This window comes from Rutidosis leptorrhynchoides, chromosome 1 (genome assembly GCF_046630445.1).
Source record: "Rutidosis leptorrhynchoides isolate AG116_Rl617_1_P2 chromosome 1, CSIRO_AGI_Rlap_v1, whole genome shotgun sequence".
Taxonomy (NCBI): Eukaryota; Viridiplantae; Streptophyta; class Magnoliopsida; order Asterales; family Asteraceae; genus Rutidosis; species Rutidosis leptorrhynchoides.
Window position 1 is genome coordinate 538882106 of NC_092333.1, and position 6431 is coordinate 538888536.

At 31.2% G+C, this 6431-nt stretch overlaps 1 non-coding gene across 1 annotated transcript; it reads right to left on the reverse strand.

The window, feature by feature from the left end:
• Positions 1-6104: 6104 nt before the first annotated feature.
• LOC139886686 (small nucleolar RNA R71) lies at positions 6105-6211 on the reverse strand. The gene has a single exon (XR_011772560.1). It is a non-coding gene; the product is annotated as a small nucleolar RNA R71 (small nucleolar RNA).
• Between the last annotated feature and the right edge of the window lie 220 nt (positions 6212-6431).

Below are 6431 nucleotides of genomic sequence, written 5' to 3' on the forward strand. Positions count from 1 at the left end.
TTGAAATAGTACAATGAATATTTTAGCGGGATGAGGCAATACGGTGAGCCGCCCACGCTTCCTCATAACAAGCAACATTGAGATCGGATTCTTGGATTTCTAGAGGCCTCGGGGGGTAATTAAATCGGGGTCGTATGGTTGATCTCTTGGTCACTAGATATCATCTTCTGTATGTTGTTTTTTGAGAAAGTTAGGATCGAGATGTTATGAGTATGTGTACAAAAAACCTCGGTAGGAATGTATGGAGGGTAAGTGTTAAATTGGATTGGAATCGAGTTACGAGTAATGTTTTCAATGAGATGCTAGTAGTTGTTCTAATGCTATGGTTCAATGCTTGAAGATTGATGATGGCAGGTATGGTGCACTGTTTACGGCGATCTGTAGTTGAGTTGAATTAATTTTGATTTGGGAAGTAAGCTTCTATTGTCAATGTTCAGATATTGGGTGATTTGTTACAGTTTTTGATCTAAAAGATTCACTCACGTATTGTAATTGAATGGATAAAGGATGGTTTCTTCGGAGCTATACGATATAACTTGGTAATTTCACGGAGTAACATGCTAAAAATATACAGATTAAGCCTTCACATTCCCACGGAATCTACTGGTGATCGATCATTTTTAAAGATATGCTGATGTTTTAAGTTTTGGTGATTTTGTATAAGTTTTGCAATGGGCTAGTTCCTATCTCTCATAGTGATTTTGTATAAGTTTTGATGATTTTGTATAACTTATTGTCAAATTCTGTAACATGGGCCTAGTCATCAATTTTTTGGCTAATCCTTTTATTTATTTTATTATTATGTTTTTTGCCAAAAAAAAAAAAAAAAAAAAAACTAGAAAGTGATCAAAAAATTTACTTTTATGATATTTTCTTAAACTGTGTATTTTTTTTCTGAAGACAATTAATATTTAATATGAGACAGAAGGTGTAGTATTAAATAGGTGAGCGAGCTCGAGAGATGTAAAATTTAAAAGTGTAGAAGAAGGGTAGTTTAAAATACAATCTTTTAAGTTAACATTTATATGTGTGCTCCACTCATCTCTAATAACTTGTTTAACACCTTCCGTCTTTTCGGCATTTGTCCCAGGACGTAATATATCAAATAATATACTCCTGACCCGGGAACTTATGAAAAATTATCACTTGAATAAGGGATCGCCTCGATATGCATTTAAAGTTGACATTCAAAAGGCATATGATTCAATTAGTTGGGTTTTTTAGAAAATATTTTGAGACGATTAGTGTTAATCGGGTGGATTATGAAATGTGTCACAACGGTCTCGTTTTCCATTAATATAAATGGTGAACTCCATGTTTTTTTAAAGGTAAACGAGGCTTACGTCAAGGTGATCCGTTATCTCCCTATCTCTTTACCCTCGTTATGGAAGTTTTCTCGTTACTTTTGACATATAATGCGCAAATGCATGATGAGTTTAAATATCATCCCAAGTGTGAAGAACAAGTGATCATTAATTTATGTTTTGCGGACTATTTATTTATTTTCCCACATGCCAATTTAGACTTTGTCAGGTGTATAAGTAACGCCTTGAATCAATTTAAAAGTTGGTCTAGATTATCTCCAAGTATGCCTAAAAGTAAGGCATACTTTGCAAACGTGTCACAGGTTATGACGCTCCAAATTCTAATTATATTGCCTTTTGAGGAAGGAGAGTTACCTGTGAAGTATCTGGCAGTTCGATTAATATCCTCTCTCCTTCACTTTAGTGATTGTAAGGTCCTTGTTGATAGCGTCCGAAATAGAGTGGAAAACTAAAAGAACAAGTATCTATCTTTTGCATGTAGATTGCAATTAATCACTTCAATTTTGTCATCAATGTAGGTGTATTGGCAGTCAGTATTTATTCTACCTTGTGCGATTATCAATGAGATCGAATCTTTGATGAGGGTGTTTCTCTGATGCCAAGGTACGCTTAATAAGGGTAAGGCGAAATTCAAATGGAAGGATGTTTGTCTTCCAAAAACAGAGGGTGGTCTTGATATTAAAGGGCTTAGAGAATGGAATACATCATTGATTTCTACCCAGATTTGGCGTATCCTCTCGCGTTAGAATACGTTATAGGTTCGTTGGGTCCACACACATAAACTAGGTGGACAAAATTTTTGGAATATTGATGTGCCGGTGAATGCTAGTGGGAGTTGGCAAAAAAAATCCTTGGTATTAGTCTGTTAGAGATGATCTGAAGGGGCATTTTTTTCACCATATCCGAAATGGGTACTCCTCGGTTTGGTTTGATGTTTGGTCTGAGATTGGTGCGTCATCTTCTGTTATCGCTCCATGTATGATACATCAAGCATGTGACGACCCGGAAATGTTCGACCAAATTTAAACTTAATCTTTATATGGTTTCGACATGATAAGCAAAGTCTATTAAATTGAATTTCAAAATTTTGGAACTAGTTTATGAAACCATTTGACCTTCGACCAGTTCCGATTATTCACAAACAATTAATTGTAATTCTATATATATATATATATATATATATATATATATATATATATATATATATATATATATATATATATATATATATAATAATAATTGGAAACATAATTTTAAATAGTGTAGGTTGTTGTTACTAAAATTTAATTATGTAAAGTAAAATAAAAACAGGATATTATAATGATTATTATTTTAAAAGTATCTATATATATAAATAAAGTGTATTGAATATAAATATATATATAGTTTCGAATTTATTTGGAAAATGATAGTAACACTCAATTATCATTCGATTGATAATAAACAGGTTAAATTCGAACTTATGTGATTTTAAAATAAACAATGATCCGAAAATGAGTTTTACAAATTATAGACTTATTAAAAATGTATTTAGAAACTATCTGTTAAATTTTAAAACTTTTTATATTATACTTGGGATTGGGAGTGAATAATTAATGTAATTTTATTTAATAGTTAATGCTCGAATTTTATACCATAGTGACTGAAATAAATAAAGATAATTATTATAAAAATATGGGATTTTTCAGAGTACTTTTTATTCGCCACTGAGTGGACAACGGGGCATGATATAATAGCTCGTGTAAACTGTCGGCACATAATTCTAAAATCAAGGCTACTATACTGTTCTGGTCACTGTGTCCTTTGATTCATTTAACCTCAATTATATTATATGTATATATATAATATTCAATCTCTGACTATCTATATATTATGCATATACATAGCACATGATATTGCTCCAAACGAACAAATATTTAGTCGTAATATCATTCCAGAATGTAATGTTTTTAATTGTAATTTCCTTATTTTTAGTTGTAATTGTTTAAATAAATAAGTGCGAAGACGAAAGATGAAGATCGCTCAAAAATGAAGATTTAAAGTCGAAAACGAAGATTTAAAAGGTGAAAACGTCCAAAATGCTCAAACGTACAAGTTACACTCCAAGTGGTTTAAATTATCGAAGAAAAACATCTAAAGTTTGACAAGAATGCAAGTCGCGGAACGCAAATTACACGATATTAAATTGTACGAAAAGACGTTTGAGAAACCGGGACTGAGACATAAACCGGGCGTAAATGTACGAGACATCGGAGCCAAAATTATGAGTCAACTATGCACAAGAATATAATATAATATTTAAATAATTATATAAACTATTTATATATTATATATATTTTTATAATATGTCGACAAGTAAAAATCCAAAAAATTGTGAGCTGGATCTGGCGGCTATGCGATCGCATGGGTTACTGTAGCAGGCCAAATATCTATAAAAATCCAGTTTGCTCGAGCTTTATATGTACAATATTTTCTTTTCCTCTGTAATACTTATATATATAATTTTAATTATAATTTTAATTTAAGTTTATTTTAATAATAAGGTTATTGTAATGTTTAATTTACGGGTTTTTAGTCGAAGTTCTGTCCGGGTACCACTACGCTAATTATATCGCTTTTTACCGTTCCAACTCGCTGTAAGTCTCCACGTCCCAACTTTATTTTTGCGTATCGTTATTATCGTTGTTATTACTATCATTATTATTATTTATTATTGTTATCATTTATTATTATTATTATTATTATTATTATTATTATTATTATTATTATTATTATTATTATTATTATTATTGTTACCATGTCCATTTTATATAATTTATATTTTTATGCCGTTATAATGTCCAACTAAATACTCATAGTGGTAACTAAAATGTAGAACCTCTGGACAAATGGATTGAACCATATTATAATATTATGATATAACTTTGACTATTTTTAATATTAAGTTTAATCACCGACCCATTGTTATATAATTTAATATTTTCACCCCTGTCACATAATTTATTAAATTAATAAACGAAAGTGCATTAAATTTACATAAATTATGCTTCAACACCTCAGTGATCTAGACGGACATATGGACAAATTATTGACAACAATTTAAAAGTGTGATTCGGTGGTTTGGGTAATATTATAATTTATATAATCGTGTAATTATAAAAAGGGTAAGACCGTTATAATTTTGGTTTTAACGAAAGTAAAAACTGGATTAAATCTTAATTTGAATAGTCGGGGTATAATTTAATTCGCTAGAACGAGATCGAAACGAAAGTTAGATTTAATTTTAGTTAGTTAAATCTTTATAGATCGGAAGATTAAATATAAGGATATATATTAAAAACATCATAATCGGACTTAAAAACAATCCATAAATCCAGAGGGGACATATTTTAGTAGCCACTACTTTACCTTATTTTAAATCTCTTCAATTTCACTTATTGCCATATCGTAAACTTTAATTACTTTTTGCTATTTTGCTATATTTCCATGAAAAACCTTATTTCTTCTATTTTGATAAATTAGTTTAAATTGTATTTTTATTATCGTTAATTTAGTTATTTAGTTTTAGTTAAATTTAAATTCCGTTCAATTAAGTAGTAAACCCTAATTCAAAATTCCCCTTTTAATTAGTTTATCTTTTAGCGATTAAAACCTTGAAAACTCAACCTCCCTGTGGAACGAACCGGATTTACCAAATAAACTATTACTATACGGATAGGACAAAGTTGCCTATATGAGTGAAATTAATCCGAAATCATAAAAACGCCATATAATCACAACCAATTCGTGTAATAAATTCAATCTAAATCCGTTCAAAATAAAAGGACACGATCACGCACATCAACTTTTTGGCGCCGCTGCCGGGGAAAGTTGGCAGTTAAATAAATAGATAATTTTTCTGATTCGTAGTAATAGTTGGATTTGTACATGGACTGGGTTATTGGAGCCAAACAGTACTCAATTATATTGAGACCAAACGAATCCTGCCCCTCTGCTGCATCTTTTGGCTATTCGAAACGTGGGCAAAATCAGAAGAAAAATATGTTTGTTTAAAGGTTTTTATCATCGTTTTTAGTTATTCGATCCTTTCGTGAAAATTCATTTTCAAGAAAGTTCAATGTTCATACACTTAGTGAATAAATCCTTCAAGACTACATACAATTTTGTAATTGTATGACCCATTCAGGAAATCCTAAACTCGTTGCACTTAATCCAGAGCCTGAGAGAAACTTGAACAAAAGATTAAAACAAGAAAAACAAAAAAAATTAGGTAGTACTAGTAAACCGAAAACACCGAAAAACAACAAAAAAGATAAACAAGTAGGAAACACTAGTGGTCAACCAGAAATCAAAACTGAACCAGAAACCATCATCATTAAAGAAGAAATGGCTGAAGTAACACCTGATCCAAATGATCTACCGATGTGAAATACCAGACAAACTGTTTCCCCTCTCGCTCTTTCATCTATAAGAAGACCTGAAATTGAGGCTGAAAACTGGGAAGTCAAGGGGCAGTTTATGCACATGGTTCGTGAAAACCAATTCGACGGAAGACTTAATAACAATCCGATAGAACATTTAGAAGCTTTTAAAGATTTATGTGAACTGTACAAAAACAAAGATGTTTCTTCAGATGCATTTAAGTTAAGAACTTTTCCGTATTCGTTAATCGGAGACGCAAAAGCATGGTTGAAAGCATCAAAACCTGATTCTATCACAACTTTTAATGAATTAAGAGAAAAATTCATTACCAGATTTTTCCCACCTTTAAAAGCTGAAAGACTTAGAACTGAAATCACCACTTTTAAACAAAAGTCGGATGAAACTCTTTATGATGCATGGGAAAGATTAAAAAGAATGTTACGAAATTGTCCGCAACACGGATTGCAAAAAGGGCAAATAGTACAAACTTTTTATCGTGGTATTGATGAACATACTCGTGGTATATTAGATTCCTCCGCTGGAGGAGTATTTATGTACAAATCACCAAATCAAGCGTATGACATGTTAGAAGACATGTCAGTTCATACTTTTGAATGGACACCGTCTAGAGATCAACTACCTAGAAGGGCGGTGGCAAGCCTTGAAGAAAATGAAGACAGTAAT